Below are 17,848 nucleotides of genomic sequence, written 5' to 3'. Positions count from 1 at the left end.
TTGGGCATCCCAAAATTAAGCCCCAGTGGCCTTTAAAGCCAAATGCTCTGGAGGCTTATCTTTCTAGCGAAGGACCCCTGGTCTGGAGAGTCCATTGTGGGGCTCAGAACTCTCATTCATGTGGGAGAACTTCTGCAATGTAATTATTCTCCACATTGTGGGTTGCCCACCTAGGGGTATGGGACTTGATTATGTCATGTGTCCACCCTTCCTACCTGTCTTGTTTTAGTTTCTTCTTTGTGTCTTTAGTTGTAGAAGATATTTTCTGGTATATCCCAGTCTTTTTAATCAATGGTTGTTCTGCAGATAGTTGTGATATTGATGTGCTCATAAGAGGAGGTGAGCTCAGGGTCTTACTACTCTGAAATCTTGGCCAATCTCTAGATCATATTTGGTCTTTTATTTAATCTTATATTCTGCAAACTTGCTGAACTCATTTATTAATTCAAATGAATTTTAATATTCCTTAAGATATTTTATATTCAAGATCATGTCATCTTTAATTAGAGTTTTACACTTCTTTTCCAATCTAGAAGACTTTTATTTCTTCTCCTCATTTAATTTCTCTTAATCTTAGAAGGAACATAAAGAAAGATGTTATTGGGAGGGAGACGCAAGAGGGAAGAGATATGGGAACATATGTATATGTATAACTGATTCACTTTATTGTAAAGCAGAAACTAACACACTATTGTAAAGCAATTATACTCCAATAAAGATATAAAAAAAAGAAGGATGTTATTTACATTTTTATAGATGCTCTTAATCAGGTTGAGGAAGTTTCCTTGCATTACTAGTTTCCTTTTATTTCTTCTCTTCCTAGGATTTTTATGATGAAAATGTGTTGGATTATATAAAATCCTTTGTCTGAATCTACTGATATGATTACATTTCTCCCCTCATATTCTATTCATATGATAAATTACATCAATTTGTTTTCAGCTGTTAAATCAAGCCAGCATTAATGAGGTAACTTCTACTTTGTCATGAAGTATAGTTCTTTTTAGATGTGGCTGAATACAGCTGGTTAGTATTTTTGTGGGAATTTTGGCATCTGAATTCTTAAATTATATTACTCTGAACTTTTCTCGTGGTGTCTTTGTCATATTTTGGTATCACTATAATATTGGCCTCCATTTAGAATGAACTGGGAAGTGTTCCTTATTTTTAAATTTTTTTACAAGATTTTGTGAAGGATTGGTGTTAATTCTTCTTTAAACATTTAGTAGATTTCACCAATGAAACTGTTTTGGGGCTTTTCTTTGTGGGAAGATTTTACTTAATGTTTCAGTAAATTTAATACTGTTTCCTTTTCTTTCTTATAGGGCTTATCAGGCTTTCAGTTTTCTTCTAGATTGAGTTTGATTTGTTTCTTTCTATGAATTTATCCCTTTCATCTAGCTTATCTAATTTGTTGGCATATAGTTGTCATTTTATTCCATTGTAATCCATTTTGTTTCTCTAAGTTCATTAGTGATAATTGCTCTTTTATTTTTGATTTTAGTAATTTGAGTCTTCTTTATTTGTTCTTCTTCAATCTAGGTAGACGTTTGTCATTTTTAAAAACCTTTTAAATTAACCAACTCTTTGATTTGTTGATTTTTCCTCCTGTTGTACTGTTCTGTAATTAATTTATTTCTCCTCTAATTTTTATTATTTTCATCCTTCTGCTTGAACTAGGTTTACGTTATTATTCTTTTCTTAAGATGGAAGATTAAGTCATTGATTTCAGATCTTTCTTCTTTATAACATAGGTGTTTACATCAATACATTTCACTCAAAGTACCACTTTTGTTGTGGTCAATAAATTTTAGTATATTGTGTTTTCACTTTCCTTTATCTCAAAGAATTTTAAATTTCCTTTGTGCTTCATTTTTGACTCTTTGGTCATCAGTAGTGTGATTTTAAATTTCCACATGTTTATGAATTTCCCACATATCCTACTGTTGTCATTTTCTAATTTCATTCCACTTTTTTTTCTGAGAATATACTTTATATGATATCAATACTTTTAAATATATACAAACCTATTTTATGGTGTAACATAGATTCTATCTTGGAGTATGTTCCATATGCACTTAGAAAAATGTGTATTCTGATTTTGTTGGGTGGAATGTTTTGACAATACCTGCAAGTATAGTTGCTTTAGTGTTGTTCAAGTTTTGTGAATTCTTATTGATCTTCTGCTTTGTCTGCTGTTTATTATTGAAAGTTGGGTATTGAAATCTCTATTATCTTGAATTGTTTATCTCTCTTCAAGTCTGTCTTTTTGTTTCATTTACTTTGGGACTCTGTTTATAGATGTTTATATGTGTATAATTGTAATATGTTCCTGATGGATTTACCCATTTACTATTAAAATGTTCTCTTTGTATCTCCAGTAATAGTTTTTTTATTTATATTTGTCTGATATTAGTTTAATCAGTTCAGCTCTCTTATGTTTGCTGTGTGAATGGTTTATGTTTCATGCAGTTATGGGGCTTAGTAGATTTTCTTGAGTGAATGTGTTTCTGATTGCTGTATGTCCTTCAGAAAATTTCTAGATATTTTAAGTAAACATTCATACATTTTTTTCTTGTTAAATAGCTGTTTTGTAGGAAAGATTGTCCACTGCACTTCACAGTCCACCATTCTGGAAGTTGTTCTCTCTTGCTTTCTTTCAATTAATGTTTACATGGTATATCTTTTCCCATCCTATTTCCTTCAATCTACCTGTATCATTATAATTGATGTGAGTGTCTTGTAGATAGGACACAGTTAGTTCATCTGTGTTTTTCTTTTTTAATCCACCTCACCAATCTTTGTGTTTTAATTGGGATATTTAGATCATTTATATTTAATGGAAGTATTGATATATTAGAGGTTAAGTCTGCCCTTTTACTTCTTGTTTGCTATTTGTTCCCTCTGTTTTATTTTCTCTATTTTTTTTCCTGCATCTTTGTGGATTATTTTACGTTTTTTAGAATTCCATTTTAATTTATTTGTGACACTCTAAGGACATAAATATTAGATATTTTGTTAGACTCTTATAGGTCTCTATGTTTTCAAAATTTTTTTTCAGTTTATTTTATTTCTATTGTTTATATTGTTTAATTTTATTTTTTCAGTTTTAATTTTCCTTTTTGAAGTTTTATTATATTCTCTTTTTTTCAGAAACTTTCTGTTTCTTTGCTGATACTTCCTGTTTTTTCATTTGTTTCAAGTGTGTTTATAATTACTCACTGAATAATTTTTATGATGACTACTTTGAAATGATTGCCAGATTATTCTAACATCTGCATAATCTCAGTGTTGTCATCTCTTTTTATCTTTCCATATTCATATTTTAATTTTTCTGGCTATTGTTATGATGAGTACACTTTAATTAAAACCTGGAAATTTTTGTTATTATGTTGAGACACTGAACCTTATTTAAATCTTCTTTTTAGGTAGGATTCCTCTGACACCATTCAAGTGCAGGAAAGGGAATGTTATCTTATTACTGACAGGTGACATGGAATTTTAATTTCCCCAGTTTACCTCTTTTGACACTTGTGGGTGATGATTGCCTTGTTTCTGCTCCCATGTGGCCTCCACTGATACTGTGAGGGATGCTACCCTTGTTATCACTGTTGAACATCCTGAATCTCTGCAAGTTCTCCTCTGATTCCACCCTGTCCAGTGCTAGGGTGCACCTTTTCTTTTCCTTTGGCTTGAGAAAAAAGGGTTTTGTGGGATTTTTCTAATCTGTCCCCATTGATATTCCTAGGTTCTGCTTCTCTAGCATCAAATTTGTGATATATGAGGCAAAAAGAAAATCTGGGAAATTCACTGCTCTGTTGCTTTTCAGCTCCTAGGATATCTAAACCATCTGTCTTCTTTATATCTTTTAGGGTCTTTTCATGTTTTTTTAATATATAATGTCCAAGGCTTTTAGCTGTGCTTAGTGGGTAAAACAGGGAAAAGCACATCTACTACAGGGTTCCAGAAGTAAAAATCACCCATTTAATAGTTTTAATTTTCACTTCTTTAATTGAGCATGAGGAGAATGGTTTGTTCAAATGTTTATCAGCTGTTATTGGTTCCTCTCCCCTTTATTTCCTGCACATCTTATGTTCATTTTTCTATTAAAACTTTAAAGTTTTTCCACTGACTTATAAAAGCTCTTCATTAATGATATGACCCAAATATTGATGACAAATATTTGCCCAGAGCTAGTCATTTACTTTATAAGTTTCTTATAATGTTTTTGAATGCATATGTTTTTAATTTTTAAAGTGTCAACCCCATTTTCTTTTCTCCTGCATTTGATGTTTTATATTCCCTATAACAAAATTATGTAAATATCTGCTTAATATTACCTCACTGGCTTGAAATGTTGGCTTCAGCAAAGGTTGAATTCTTTTCTCATTGCCACAAATAGGCTTCATTTGTAATTTAATGTATAGTATACAGAAAATAAGTTATACCTATCTCAGATGTCCAGTGTCATGAGTTAATGCTAAATTCTTATGTATACTTGGCTCTCTTCCTCCATCCCCTTAATCTTGAATCTTTTTAAAGTTCTCTGACATAACAATTAGCTTTGTGAAATCTTGTGCTTAGATTTCTCCTGAATAAATCTCAGGGCACATCTATTTTTATGACGTATAGTTTATTTACAATATTATATTAGTTTCAGGTGTACAACATAGTGATTCAAATTTTTTATATATTATACTCCATTTAAAGTCATTATAAAATGTTGGCTATATTCCCTGTGCTGTACAATATATCTTTGTAGATTACATATTTAATATATAGTAGTTTGTACCTCTTACTCCCTTACCCCTCCCTATCTTACCCTCCCCACTTCCCTCTCTCCACTGGTAACTACTATTTGATTCTTTATATCTGTGTCTCTTTCTTTTTTTTTTCTTTTCTGTACGTGGGCCTCTCACTGTTGTGGCCTCTCCCGTTGCAGAGCACAGGCTCCGGACGTGCAGGCTCAGCAACCATGGCTCACAGGCCTAGCTGCTCCACGGCATGTGGGATCTTCCCAGACCAGGGCACGAACCTGTGTCCCCTGCATCGGCAGGCGGAATCTCAACCACTGCACCACCAGGGAAGCCCTCTTTCTTTTTTGTTATATTCAATCATTAAAAAAAATTTTTTTAGATTCTTCATGTAAATGATAACATCCAATATTTGTTTTTCTCAGTCTGACTAATTTCCCTAAATATAATACCCTCCAGGTCCCTCTATGTTGTTGCAAATGGCAAAAATTCATTCTTTCTTATAGCTGAGTAGTATTCCATTGTATGTATATACCACATCTTCTTTATCCATTCACCTGATGATAAACCCTTAGGTTGTTTCTTTATCTTTGTTATTGTAAATGATGCTGCTATGAATATTGGAATGCATATGTTCTTTCAAATTAGTGTTTTCATTTTCTTTATATATATACACAGGAGTGGAATTACTGGGCCATATTATAGTTTTATTATTAGTTTTTTTGAGGAAGCTTGACTGTTTTTCATAGTGGATTCAGAAATTTACATTCCCACAAACAGTGTCCAAGAGTTCCCTTTTCTCCACATCCTCTCCAGCATTTATTATATGTAGACTTTTTGATGATAGCCATTCTGGCCATTGTGAGGTGATGCATCATTGCTGTTTTGGTTTGCATTTCTCTAATAATTAACCATGTTGAGCATCTTTTCATGTGCCTGTTAGCTATCTGTATGTCTTCTTTGGAAAATGTCTGTTCAGGTCTTCTGTCCATTTTTTTCTTTCTTTTTGATATTGAGCTGAATGAGCTGTTTTTTTTATATGTTTTATATATGTTATCCCCTTATTAGTCATATGATTTTCAAATATTTTCTCCCATTCTATAGGTTGTCTTTTTGTTTTGTTGATGGTTTCCTTTGTTGTACAAAAGACTTTAAGTTTAATTAGCTTTCATTTGTTTAGTTTTGCTTTTGTTTTCTTTACCTTAGGAGATAGATTCAAGAAATTAGTGCTAAGATTATGTCAAAGAATGTTCTGCCTATGTTTTCTTCTAGAAGTTTTATGATTTCTTGCCTTACATTTAGTAATGGATTTCTTTAATTCATTTTGAGTTTATTTTTGTATATGGTGTTAGAGAATATTCAAATTTTATTCTTTTACATGTAGCTGTCTAGTTTTGCCAGCACTACTATTGAAAATAGTGTTTTCTGCATTGTATATTCTTGCCTCCTTTGTCATAGATTAATTGACCATAAGTATGTGGGTTTATTTCTAGGCTCGCTACTCTGTTCCATGGAGCTACCTGTCTATTTCTGTACCAGTACCATATTTTTTTGATTACTGTAGCTTTGTAGTATAGTCAGAAGTCAAGCAGCATGATACCTCCAACTCTGTTCTTCTTTCTCAAGATTGCTTTAGTTATTCATGTCTTCTGTGTTTCCATACAACTTTTTAAATTATTTTGTTCTTGTTCTGTGAAAAATGCCATTGATATTTTAGTAGGGATTAAATTAGTTCTGTAGATTGCTTTGAGTAGTAGTACATTTTAACAATATTAATCCTTCCAATCCAGGAACATGGTATATCTTTCCATGTGTTTGTGTCATTTTCAATTTCTTTCATGAATGTCTTATAGTTTTCTTAGTATAGGTCTTTTACCTTCTTAGTTAGATTTATTTTTAGGTATTTTCTTCTTTTTGATGGGGTTGTTTTCTTAATTTCTCTTCCTGATAGCTCATTATTAGTGCATAGAAATGCAACAGATTTATGTACATTAATTTTGTGATTTCTCAAAACATATTAATGTTAACACCTGGTCTTTAATAATCAGCAGTACCTTCACCAGCTTATTATAAGTGGCTTAGATGATTTCCAGGCCCTACCCAAACCAACATTCTTATTAAGAATTAAGGTTCGGGGCCTCCCTGGTGGCGCAGTGGTTGAGAGTCCGCCTGCCGATGCAGGGGATACGGGTTCGTGCCCCGGTCCGGGAGGATCCCACATGCCGCGGAGCGGCTGGGCCCGTGAGCCATGGGCGCTGAGCTTGCGCATCCGGCAACGGGAAAGGCCACGACAGTGAGAGGCCCACATATCGCAAAAAAAAAAAAAAAAAAAAAAAAAAAAAAAAGAATTAAGGTTCGGCCCTTAACTTAGAAATGTTCCTACCAAAGCCAAGATCCTGTCTAAGACATTAAGTATCAGTATCATACAGATTGAAAAAAACAAAAGTGGGGTCTTAGGTCCACAAAAAGTGCTGACATGTGTTTGGATATCAAATATATGGAAATAGATCAAACCAAGTTAAATTGCATCATAAGAACCCCAAAGTAATATTTCCCCCTGGATTTACTTCTGGAGGAAATATTAAGTAGATTTCTCTGAAAGACAAACGGAACAAACATATATCACTCTTTCCTCTCTTTTGAATAGACTCTGCTTTAGAGCCCTTCTAAATTGTCGTCCCAAGGTTATAAGCAATATATTTCAGGAACTTATTTCCTTTTTCTCATTTATTTTGAATACTCAATGACCACTTTAGATTCCTGAAGCAAGAGCCAAGTATAAATATGGGCACAGAAATGATATTCATTGATTTTCAATAGATTATATGTTTTACTGTGGTCCATTGGTGGCTTTTCAGAATACATATTTCATAGGAAAGAACAAAAGAAGTAATCTGTTGGGCAGCCCAAGGTCACTGGGGTATAGAACATGGATACTGACCTGGCTGCAGAGGAATATTTTAGTGTCAGGGAGTGTTGGTAGAGTTCAAAGTGTTTTTGCAATATTTTAGTAAACCAGAATTGAACTTTTATCAAAAAGTAGAGTAATTTTGTTTTTTGTTTCAATTTCCTCTTCTTCTTAGTTGCTCCCCAATTTCTGCCTTAAAGGTATTTATATGCCATTTTTCCTCATATTCAAATTTTTTCCTTTATTTATGTTGAAGCAGGAGTGACTTGTTCATTCTTTCTCAACTTACAGTGCTTGTTATGTACAGGGCACTGGGCTAGTGTTAGGGGTGAATTAGGTAGAATATCTACCATTAAGGATCTCATAGACCACAGATTAAAATATTAACCCAGGCGAGGGGGTCGACATTTTAATTGAAATCAAAGTCTACAGTTGGAGAGCTGGACTGCCAACATTTGGCATTTTATGCACTACTTGGAAGAATTTGGTGAACACTAAAATCACTCCCAGAAGGCTCAGATGCTTCTAAAAATAGGTCCTGGTTGTGTCAATGTGTCCTTCAAATAAGGAAAGTCACACAACATTTACAAAGTAGACTATTTTTTAAGGTTTATTGAATTATAATAGATATACAAAGTGAAGTAGATTGTTAAAAATCTGATTAAATTGTAAATCCATGGAAGTCAGGGACTATGTTTTTAATAATTGCTGAATACCCAGCACCTACCAGAGTGCTAAAGTTTAAGAAACGTTGGCTCTAGAAGTAAATCAATAGGAGAGGATGGAAAAACTCAGGTCAGATTATGCCCTATATTTCCCTCACACAAATGTACTTGAGAGTGCACTCAGGCACCTGAAAAGCCCTGTGAGAAGGTCTCCTTCTTTTTCTGTGTGGTTATATCTCACATTATATGCTTTCCCACCTGAAAAGTGACAGTCTTTCATCAAGAAGCTAAATGAGGCTGTACAGCCAGTGTGTAACAAAAAATGGTTCTTTTTGGCTCACTTTCGAGAGTCACCTTTTTCATATAGCTGATGGATATTATTAATAAATTAGTCAACATATGATTGATTAATCCATACACAATTTTATTTTGAATATTATATAAAGTGTGATAAAGAAGGCAAAGTATCCTTCTCATGAAAGAAGCAACATCATTTACTGAGAAGAACAGAGGCCCTGGATGGGCATGGTTTGAAATCCTGGCCAAGCTACTTATAGCTGTGTAACCTTGGACAAGATTTTAAGCCTCAGATTCTTCATCAGTAAAATGGAGGTAATAAGATTCATATAAGGTTTCTCTAAGGATTACAAGATAACATATGTAACTTAAATTTTCATTGTAAAGTGAAACTTTGAGATTCCTCAGAAGACCCCATAATTTTCACTCATGTATTCATCCTGCACCCAGAAGTTTCTGGTATGTTATACATTTTCAGTAATTATTTGTGGAATTAACCTGTTAAGTACATTTGTACAGAAGCAAATTCCTTTTAACCAGTTTTTTAAGGAACAAAGAGAAAGCAAATTAACAACTTTTGCATTTTAATAGGACCTACCACATAGGCAAAAATTAAATAAACCCTCATTCTAAAATAAATTCCTAAAAGCCTAAATTTATTGCTGCATACACAATTGTGAAAACTTCAGCATCCCATGAGAAACTATACCTTAGTTTTTAAAATGACTTCGATGATTTTTAAAGATAAAAGAAAAAATGTCTCTGAGACAATTCTACAAATTTGAGAAACAACTACAACTTTCTTGAAAGCTCATCACAAGCTATAAGAAATGTGAAAACAGGATCCCTACAGTTTATTTTCACAGAAATATGTGACAGGGCTTGAAGCAGATTTGCTTGTTCTGGTCAGGTTAAAACACCAGTAAAATTAGGTCAATTACTTCTAATCAACCATTTCAATGAATGTAATATTGCAATGTCACAAATTTCTCTGCACAGAAATTCTCATTATTTAATGGTGCCAAGAAAAAATCAATGTTGTTTAAAGGGGTCTAGAAAGCTATCTCTCTCGCCACCCAAATAGGTGAAACATACTGAAATTTGTTAAACTGTTTTTCAGTGGGATAAATTTCTGAAAGCAAGAACGGGGTGGGCTCAGATAAAGATCTATTAGGGGATAGGCTCATACAAATTAGAGGAAAGATGATCATCTTAACAAGTCAATTTATATTTGCCCAGTGTATTTATATGGAAAAATTAGCTTTTGCTTATTAGATAAACTATCCATGAGCTTTTATTTCTTCCTATCTACTCTTCAAAGGAGTGAGGGTGTTTCTCTCTAATGATGTTCTTTCTAGTAGGAACAAAAATCCCAATATGTAAAAAAAAATCTTGAGAACAAGAGCCATGACTTATTCATCACTGTACCACTGAGCACAGTGCCTTCCAAGTACTAGTTGCTTAATAAATACTTGTTGAAGAGATTTTTAATACCATTGCTGACTTAAAAAAATTCACATTGTGAGAGCTGTGAGTCAAGTTTTATTTGGGGCAAAATAAGGACTATAACCTGTAGATAACATTTCAGATAGCTCTGAGAAACTACTCCAAAGAGGTAGGGGGAAAGTCAATATATATGTGAATTTGATGAAGGAGAAGTACATGCAATCAAGCATATATATATATATATATATATATATATTTTTTTTGAAGTTCAGTATATATGTGATTTTGGTGAAGGGGGAGTACATGCAGTTGAGCACATATTTTTTTTTGCAGAAGGTTTCTGCTAGTCTCATGAAGGTTACTGCCAGGCACAAGGAGCAGACATTACCATGAAAGATTTTAGAGCTTTTTTAGATAAGAGGAGATACAAGAATTGGGCTCATAAAATCAGCTCCTGAAAATGTATAACTATCTGAAGATCTGTTCTGCCGGTTTTTCTCAGACCACAGAGTGCATCATTTTTGCTCTCCACACTGAACTCCTTTCAGGGGATGTTGAAAGTCAACAGCTGCAGCAGCACCTGATTTAATCCTTGTAGAGGTAGATGGAAATGCCCATGGCAAGTGTCAATTTGTAGTTGACACCATCATTCGGCCAGTGACCTACGCTCAAAACATAGTAATCGTTGATTATCCAATTTCTTTCAGTCCCTCAAATCAGTGAAATGCAAAAATCAATTGTTTCTTTCTTTGTAACCTCTATCAAATCCATTATTTTCTATTGTAACCACCAATATGACCTGCCACAGTGTGTAGGGACACAGTGAAATGGTCTTTCTTCTTGCTTGTCTTTGGCCCTTTAGTACACAGCCACACCTTGTACAATCTTGTTTACTCACACCCAGTACATGATACGAGTTCAGGAATTATTTCTTCTCAGAACACTGGTCACAATTTTCCTGTGTTGCTGATGTGTAATTAATTCTCTATAATAGGCTATGAGACATTTTTTTTTAAGAATTTTTATCATTCCCATTTCCTCCTGCTTAAACTAAATTTCTGAGTACTGAGTCTGCGTCTAGTTGAATTTTTCTTCTTATTTGAATCTTGAAATGATGACCCCCAAGTCTATTTACTCACTTCCAGATGCTATAACAGTAATGATTATCTATCTATCTATAATTTTTCATCTCTTTATGTCTCCTATTCATTTTCACAAATGTAAATTTGAAGGTAGTTTACAATAAAAACAATTCTAAACATGATAGCTAAAATAATATTAAATTTACAATAAAAGTCCATTAGCAGTTTGCCCATAATTTCAAGAGTTTTATGAGACTATGGAGATCCATCCATGAAATGAAGAGTGAGATGTCCTGATTTAGAGGAAGAAGAGAAGAGGATTGTGGTAAGGACACGGAACAAGGAATTCAAAACCCTAAACTCAACTGTGAGTGTCCTAGAAAGTAGAACAAGAAAAAGGTAAACATGGCTGGCTACTCAGTCTTATTGTCTGGCAGTACTACTATGTAATCATCACATCACTCTTTAAAACAGCTAATCTCCTGACTACCTCCTTTTGATGGGATAACAATTGAATCTATTACTTTCTAATAGCCTAGCTCAATTCTTGGTATTGAGTCTTTCTTTCTCAACTCCAATTTTCAATTGCTCATGGATTGTTCACGACATTTCGCAACTTCAAATCCTTATGAATTCATGCTTACACTATTACAATACTCCTGACTGGTTTCCTTGCCTTCAGACTCACTGCATCACCAATATATTTGTAAACTATCTTCAGGAGATTTTTAGAAATAATATGTTTGATCGATGTAATTTTCAGTTCATCTTGTTCCCTTATAAAATTAGGAATCAAGTGTCCCTCTCAGCCTATCATAGTCCTCTGGTTAAAAGGTTTGCTTTTTGTAAATTAAAAAAGTTACACATCTTCTTCTAGGTGAAGCAGCACCATGCTTAAGTGCTGCCTTAGATTTCAGTTCCCATGAACATCTCGGATAGTCACTCTTTCATACTGCATAACCCTGTCCAGCAGCCCTGGCTTTGTTTACATTACTTCTGTATGCCAAACTTTTATTGAAGGCCCATGGCTTATAACAATGTCATGATCACTTGATTTTTCTTCCATATAAACAGGTCCAAAATAATATGGAAAAGAAAAGATCCAAAAGTAAAAGAAGGTTCCCAAGAGGCATGTAAAATCTTACACCCACAAACTATAACTACATCAATAGTAGAACTGACATTTTTGGAAGGAATTAATAAGACCTACTCCAAATAACTTACCCACTTTTTTGGTTTCAAAGCTTTGCTCTCTCTGCATTTAATACATTATCAGACAAAAGTCAGTTGAATGGCTATTAACGAATCCTTCTAATGGGACCAGTCAATGTCAAGTTTATGAAGTCCTGAAAGTTTGTCTTTGGAATCCTTACCACACCTTTCTGAGCAACTTTTTCCCAGTTTTTAGGCGTTTTATTTCTCTTCCACCCATGCCTAAAGTTACACAAACAACCCATTCCCAATATGGTGTTAAGGATATAATATGTTAAAATTAGCACTTTCAAAGACAAATGTATGAAGAGGGCAATGCTTAACCCCCCACAAATGCCTCAGAAATCTTTATGAGAGACACCGTTAAGCATATTCTTTCTGGTGACTTCCAATTATTCCATTTTGGTAACCCAGTAAGGTTTTTCAAGATTCTGAAGGAAATTCCTATTATTACTACCCATTAACACTTGAAACAGACAATATGAAAGAGCACAGCCAATGTTCTAAATACTTCAATATGGCTTAAAAACATTTAGCTTGTATAACCTATCTAAAAATCATATTTGACTCATATGCACTCATACATACACAGAGAAAGCAGAAAGAAAGAAAGAAAGAAAAAGAAAGAAAGAAAGAAAGAAAGAAAGAAAGAAAGAAAGAAAGGAAGAAAGAAAGAAAAAAGATGATAACAGAGTAAGATAGGTGTGTGCATATCAAGAAGTTCAGTGCATTTTTGACACATTCTCTTTTCAAGCACAAAGACACATGGTCTTTATGTCATTAGTTAAAAACAGCAGCCATAGCATCTATGGGATCTAGTGATGTTTGGAAGCATAATATCTTCTGTAAGTTTATCAAGTTATGGAATAGCCTGCTGATAGTCTTCAGAGTATTACAAATGAATTCTCCCAAGAAGTAGACTTCTTGCAAGACTGTGAAGCAGGAAGAAGTCATTGGTAAGGAACAAAACACATGAATAGACAATGGGGAATTATTGTAAAAAAAATGTTTAATGTTCTCTGTTAAAAAATTGATCAGCTTTTTAAAGATATTACAAGTGATTTTTACTTTATTTTTTAACAGCAAAGTAAAATTCTAACAGTTCAGCTGGATTTTTGCACTTTAAACTTCAGAATAAACTGAGAAAACTATGGTAATACGTGGCAAATTAAAGTCAGATACTCTGTTTCTGATTGAAGTGTACAAATCATGGAAACTCTGAATTTATCAAAGCCAAAATTTCAATTTTCTTTGCCCACAGTATCCTCTAAGGGGAATGTTTTCCTAAACTGAGTGATGATGACTAACAGTTCTACCTCCCATTAGAGGTAAACGATTTTTTTTTTCCTGTTTTACTAAATAAACTACGTTACTTCCTTTTGTAGCTGTATAAGCCTGCAGTTCTCTACAGGATATCTGGGTAAAAGGGTGAGGTTCTTGGATTTATTTTCATACATTAAAACATCTAACTTAAATATCTCTGTGAATTGAAATCGACAATGTGAATTTCTGCTGCTTCCATTGAAAATGTAATCCTGAATCTGCTAATATCTTCTGAAGTTCTGAGGGATATATTCTTATGAAGAATGGAGACTCAAGGGAGGTAATATCTATTTATAAGTTTAAGTGGTTAACGTGTTCAATGAAACTGCTGCATGCTTTGTGTAAAGAAATGTGGCTGTCTAGATAGAAAGCTCCTTACTCTGCAACATGCCATTGATATATAAACCAGGAGATCAGAGTTAAACACTGTTTGTAACAAATATGTGTAAAAATTATAATAGTCATTGATTAAATGCATTTATGTTAGTGTGTGCAGTGGGGGGAAAAACTTGAAATTTTAAATCCAGGGTTTCGTCAACCAAATTAAACTGCATTCAAATGGTAAATACATTTAAATGCCTAAATCTTTTCATAAGATGAGATTTGACAGTTTCCTTTGATTAGGACATTTTTCATGCATGCCTTTTGGGGTCTGAAATGAGAACTTCAAATAGCACAAAAAGATTTTCATCCAGCCATAGAAGTTAGCACAGCTGTCAAATCTCATAGGGGCTGATTCTTAATTTACAATGAACATTTCCTTGGATGTATTTTTAATTTGAGAACATGGGAAAGATTTCAGGAAGGGGCTCCAAGTGCTGTGCTGTCTTTGTTAGAAGGAATTCCTTCCATTTTCCTTATTTGAAATAATAAAACAGCCATTGCCCTTTAAAAAGTCTGCTAATTTCACACATAGAGTTTGATTCTTAAGTATGCAAGATTATTCAGAATAAGTAAAAATTATATAGGTCCTAGAGAAGTTAGTGAAAGTCACCTAAGATCTCCGTGAGATCTGGTAATACTGATACCTTCACATGATTTGAGCAAATCAGTGTATTTTTTATACACTGAATTCTCCCAGGTTAGAGTTGGAGACACTAAACTCCCTTTTAGTAAAAGATGCTTAATGTAGATTTTACAGTGAAATATCAGGATAAAGACTTTATTGTACTATTAGCTTTATTTTCCAGAAATGAAATGTAGCTAACAACTGTAGGCTACATAAGCATGACTCACATGATGGCACCATATGCATATTATGGTTGCCAAGTGGTACCATAAAGTAGGATATTGAAAACCTCTCTGCCTAATCTCTCTGACCACAAGTATAGGTGGGGTTTTCCTCTATGGAAGCAGTTCCAAAGTGGCTGAGACATGGGATAATGTATGAAATCCTGGCAGGCTAGATGGCTGCAGGGCTTTGGGAACCTCCAAAAGAGCTGAGGTCAACAGTGCTCCTTGGAATTATTTTCCCCAGGAGTTGTGCTTTGGTAGGACTATGAAGAAAATATCTCCTCAGCAGACTTGAAAGCTCTGGGTTGAGTTTTTTCTTCCCAATCTTCTTCCCTTCCTCCACCTATCAAGCAAGTTGACTGAGAAGGAGGCTGGCTGTTTAACCAGCTTCTAAGACTGGGTGCTGGGGTTGGGGGGAAGAAATTAATCATCTCTGTATCCCTAATAGCAAAGTTTAGCCTAAATCTGGTGCTTAGTAGAGCCTTATGGGGAGGGAGGGTTTGCTGTTGGCTGACTGTGCTGAGGTCTTGCTTTCTGCAGCTGTGAATGTGGGTGTCCTAGAAGACTAGAAATTATTCACTAGGACTAAAGACAGTTTTCCACTTGGTCAAAATTATTGCTCAAGATTGGAAAATAATACTTGTCCCTAATTTCTGGGGGTATTAAATGATGACATATTACTAGAATTAGACTTAAAAATTAGCAACAAATTAAAATTATTAATTTGAGATTGGGAGAAGGCACCCCCAAACTGATGTGTCTCCTAGACCTACCCGTGTGTCTGCCTCCAACCAGAAATGCCCTTATTAGTAATCTATTTTCAGAAGTTACTTACCATCTCTCTAAATTCTTATTTCTTGAATATAAATGTTCCTGGGAGTGGTAAGAAGTCTAAGTGAATGAGCTTATGAGCTAGATTTATTAGTCAGCTGATAGATTTTCTGAAACAAGAAAATTGACACTTCAGAAGGTACTAGGTAATTGAAAAGAGGGCAATGGGAGCAAAAAGGGAGGCCATGCAAGGTAATGGAAAGGAAACTGACTTCACATACCCTGCTTACTTATTAACCAGAAGTGTTTAAGGCACATGTTCCATACCTAGCCAACAACTTATAACTATGAAAAATCCTGGGGTTAAATTTTCTTTCCTGACTTTAGAAAACAACAATGATGCTGCATCTCTGTAAGTCAGAGATTGCAAAGTTTGTAGGAACTTACAATAAGGTTTCCTGACTGTTTTGCCTGAGAGCTGGCTCTGATGAGAGATTCAATTCAATGGCTTCAGAATGAGCACATTTTGCTTTTGTTTTTTGTTTTTGTTCTTTTCCAGAGAGATTTCTGAAGGATTTTTAATTATATTTGCCAAAGCCAGATAGTGATTTGTATGTCGAAAAAACCCAAGCAGAAACATATTTCATAATTGTGGATCAACATTTTTGACAAATAATAGCATGGGAAGCCATGATTTGGTAGATCATAACACGATTCCTCCAAAATGTGTTATACATGAAAAACCTGAGATAAGTCCTTTCTGATTGGTTTCTTCATAGAGCCAGTCAATTAGGCTTCAGTGCATATCAGGAGAAAGACTTCTTTCCTAACTATTTTTTTGAAATACTTTTAGACCCACAAGAAGTTATAAAAAATAGTATAGAGCATCCCCATATACCCTTCACCCAGATTTCCACAGTGATAAAATCAAAAAACTGTAGTACATTATCAAAACCAGGACACTGATATTGATATAATACTATTAACTAGACTGTAGACCTTATTTATATTCTGTCAGTTTTTACATGCACTCATTTGTATATGTTTGTATGTATAATTCTATAAAATTTTATCATATGTGTATATTTGTGTAACCACAACCACAATCAAGATCCATAAGTGTTCCATCACCCACAACCCCTGCCCTTTGAACACCACTCAACAATTGCACTTCACTCCTGTGGTGGTCCAGGCTTCTTCCATGAGCATTCCTGGTTGAGCAGCTCCTCACTCCCATCCCCTCAGGCTGTCCTCACAGCCAACAGCAGTCCCCTTTTCAGGTCTGCTCTCCAAACCCCACATTCCAGCACCCATCCCACGTGCACACCAGTGGACACTCATCTTGGGCTGAGGCAAGCAAGTCTTTTGAACAGACCACCTGTGTGGGTCTTACTCTGTCCTTCCTGCCAAAGACTGGTTGCTGGGCTCTTCTCCGAGCCCCCAAAACTCCCTTTCTGTACCAGCTGATCTCCATGCTGGTGAGGGGGCTTCCCCAGATGCAGGAACCTCTCCTCACCTTCAGCTCCCTGTCAGGAGTGCAGGTCCAGTCCTGTTTCCCCTCCTCTTCCTCTTCCTTTCTTTTTTCTTTCATCCTACACAGTTACATGAGGATCTTGTCCTTTCATGTGTTTGAGGTCCTCTGCTAGTATGCAGCAGGTACTCTGTGAAAATTGTTCCATTTGTAGGTGTATTGAGGTGTTTGTGAGGAGATACAAACTCCATGTCCTCCTACTTTTCCATCATCTTGGAAACCCTCCTATGTTTTCAAATTTAAGTGCATAAAATTATCCATAGTATTTTTTTTGTTAGCCTTTTATGTCTGCAGTGTCTACAATGAAGTACAAAGGATTTTTACATTTTTTTTTATTCCTGATAAGGTCCAATTTATATATTTTTGCCTATCATTGTTTTGAATGTGCCTTTGGTATTGTACCTAAGAGACCATTGCCTAACTCAGTGTCACAAAACTTGTTCTGATTACTTCTACTAAGTGTATTATAGCATTAGCTCTCACATTTATGTCTATAATCCTTTTTGAGTTATTTTTTTTGTATATTGTGTGAGTTAAGGGACTCTATATTTCAGTGTTCAACCAGACAAATAGAACCAGAAAGATATATATATATATATATATATATATATATATATATATATATA

At 34.5% G+C, this 17,848-nt stretch overlaps 1 pseudogene; it reads right to left on the bottom strand.

Moving 5' to 3' along the window:
- The window catches only part of LOC103079057 (tigger transposable element-derived protein 1-like), a 68,937-nt pseudogene extending 51,655 nt beyond the window's left edge, over positions 1-17,282 (bottom strand).
- Positions 17,283-17,848: the final 566 nt, after the last annotated feature.

This window comes from Lipotes vexillifer, unplaced genomic scaffold (genome assembly GCF_000442215.2).
Source record: "Lipotes vexillifer unplaced genomic scaffold, Lipotes_vexillifer_v1.1 scaffold307, whole genome shotgun sequence".
Lineage (NCBI taxonomy): Eukaryota > Metazoa > Chordata > Mammalia > Artiodactyla > Lipotidae > Lipotes > Lipotes vexillifer.
Note: the sequence above shows the minus strand (reverse complement) of the source record. Positions and strands in the feature narration are given on the sequence as shown.